The 3,176-nt window shown below is 28.2% G+C and overlaps 1 pseudogene; it reads left to right on the top strand.

Annotated features, from left to right (window-relative positions):
* LOC107059231 (germacrene C synthase-like) overlaps positions 1-629 on the top strand; it is a 33,610-nt pseudogene extending 32,981 nt beyond the window's left edge.
* The last annotated feature ends 2,547 nt before the right edge of the window (positions 630-3,176 follow it).

Raw genomic sequence — 3,176 nt, 5'->3', positions numbered from 1 at the left:
TTTAAAAATATCGTAAGTCACGACAATATAGTTCAAAATATTACAAAAGTTTCTATATTTTATAACAATAATTAAAAGAGAAAGAAAGGAAAGAAATAGTCCTAGTTGCTTGAAGAATATATTATGTTGAATAGTTTGGATTTGCTTCAAATATCTGCATATGATACAAAAGAAGCGCATATATATATATATATATATATATTGTATGTGTTGGATTTAATTACTTCAAATTCTTAAAAGTTAGTTAAGAAGCCTACAATATAATACCATAAATAATGTTTAAAATGTATTAATTATATATACGGAAGATATTAGAATTATTAATTTCATGTAGGTTGAACAAGAAAGAGGACATGTAGCTTCAATTATTGAATGTTACATGAAAGAATATGGAGCTTCAAAGCAAGAGGCTTACATTAAATTCCAGAAAGAGGTCACCAATGCATGGAAGGACATAAACAAAGAATTTTTCCGTCCAACTGAAGTACCAATGTTTATCCTTGAAAGAGTTCTAAATTTCGCACGTGTGATGGACACATTATATAAAGAGGAAGATGGAATACACAAACGCCAAAGGCAAACTTAAAAACATGATTGACTTGATATTGACTGAATGTGTCAAAATATAAATATAATGATGAAATTGCACCTTCATCATTCAAATATTCAGAGCAAAATAAGGCATATACAATAAATTGAAGACGTTTAACATGCCATTCATAATATATGAGCTGTTAATTCCTGGGAATGTTTGAAATAAACAATAGTTGTTTTTAATTTACTAAGCAAAAGTGTGGTTGGTTTGTCTTTTTTTTTGTCATGTTCATTTTCAAAAAATATACAACACTTAAGTTGTATTAAATCCTGTTTTATTTCATTTCCTTCTTGTTTGGATGATTGTTAATTATCATCACTTTATAATGTATTGTATTTGTATTGTATTATTGTCGTAATAAAGTTTAACTAAATTGTATCTTTGTTACAGTTATATAACTTTTAATTTATTTAATTGGATTCATGTATTGTACTGTAATAATAATTATTAAGTTTACTAAAATCCCCATCGTTATTGTAAATATTAGATTCATTAATAGGAATTAGGATACAATCAAACAAAACCACAATTACAAAGAAAAGCCAACAAATAAGAAACTAGATGCATCCATGTTGCAGCTGTTCAATGTTAAAGAATTAAAAAGTCTTATAAATGGCTGATTAAACAAGTGACCTCATTATATATAAAAATTGACCATATAACTAAAACTCTTTTTTTAACACTACATTTTGCTTTTGAAAGTTGCAAAATTGAATTTTAACATGCTGCAAAAGTTGCACCAAAGAGAGCTTACAAGATAGTAAATTATTTGATCTATATAATTTTCTTTAATCAGATGAATAATGGTAATTTGAATTTAATAAAAATTCATCGATATTATAATAAAAATAGCTTTTAGCGGTAATAAATATACATATTAATAAAGAGAGCATCAAAATCTTTACTAATATTAGTTAATTGTCATTAGATTCAATATCGTTATAGACTTTTGGGACATTTACAAAGAAAGTCAATTACTTCTAATTCACTGTCAGAGGCAAGATTTCCATCAATGGGGTTCAAAAAGATAAGTAAGCACATTATAGTATTCAAGAGGGTTGGGACGGGTCAGATATAAATGGGGCGAATCAGATATAGACGGGTCAGATATAAATGGGGCAAATCAGATATAGACGGGTCATATCAAATTGTTTGCAACAAATTTTAAAGTGACAGAAAATAAATTGCAGTCACAATAAAATAAGAAGAAACATAACTTTATTGATAAAAATAGTGCGGGTACAATTCTGTTCCTCCCTTGACTCTACTCTCTTAAGATTTATCCATGATTTGAGGGCCATTAGTGACGTGTTTCTCGAACTAGGATGATTTAGATTTGACTTCTATATGAATATTCCATGACTTTGGTGGAATATTCGAGACGTCTTTTAAGAGAATTTAGTACAATTTATATAGGCATAAACTAGGGTTTAGGGTTGAGTAGCATCCAAGAATTCAAATTGAAACTGAACACACCTTCTAGAGTCCCAGAATTGAACACATCTTGTAGAGTGCACAAAATTTCAATGTCGATAAATGCCCCCTGCTTCAAGGCTTGTCGGAGTGTAGACTTGATGAAACTCAAAGACGAGGCTTGAAGTACTCATTCTTATACCTTTGCAGCTTCAGATTTTCTGATTTGATTTAATAGAGAAGAGATGGAGGGCAAATTTGATCCCACTGGGCGTGACAATTTGTTTGCTAACAAATTTTAAAGTGACAGAAAATAAATTGCAATCACAATAAAATAAGAAGAAACATAACTTTATTGATAAAAATAGTGCGGGTACAATTCTGTTCCTCCATTGATTTTACTCTCTTAAGATTATCCATGATTCGAAGGCCGTTAATGATGTATTTCTCGAACTAGGATGATTTAGATTTGACCTCTTTATGAATATTCCACGACTTTGGTGGAATATTCGAGATGTCTTTTAAGAGAATTTAATACCATTTATATAGGCATAAACTAGTGTTTAGGGTTGAGTAGCCTCCAAGATTTCAAATTGAAACTAAATACACCTTCTAGAGTCCCAATTCGAATTGAACACATCTTGTAGAGTCCACAAAATTTCAATCTTTACACAAATATAAACAACTAAATAAAATTCAACTCTACCTCAACACAAACAATATAATCGAGCAAGTATACGTTTGACATAATATTAAAATAATTATGAGAGAATGTATTTTAAAAAGAAATTAATTACGGGTCTTGTCTCCGTCATTGTTGTATATACAGGTTATTCAATTTTTTAAACTAACTAAGGAATACTTCCAAATCCTATCATATTGCAATTAATAAAATTCGCGTCGAGAAAATAACTATCAAGATTGAGAAATATCGTGACAATCATATTTATTTGTAAATTTTAAATGATTACACATGTTTATTTAATCTTACTTATAATTATATTATTCCTTAATCAAATATAAATTAAACGTTTGACTTAAAACTAGTATGAGAGAATGTATTTTTTAATTTTAATTATGAAATCTTTAAAAAAGTTATAAGTTTTACTTAATTTTATAAAACTAGAAAACAAATCTATTTTTAATACTCTTATATCAAATTTCAACA

The sequence above is a fragment of the Solanum tuberosum genome, unplaced genomic scaffold, assembly GCF_000226075.1.
Source record: "Solanum tuberosum cultivar DM 1-3 516 R44 unplaced genomic scaffold, SolTub_3.0 scf00983, whole genome shotgun sequence".
NCBI lineage: Eukaryota > Viridiplantae > Streptophyta > Magnoliopsida > Solanales > Solanaceae > Solanum > Solanum tuberosum.
The sequence above is the reverse complement of the archived record's forward strand: the minus strand, read 5'-3'. Positions and strand labels throughout refer to the sequence as shown.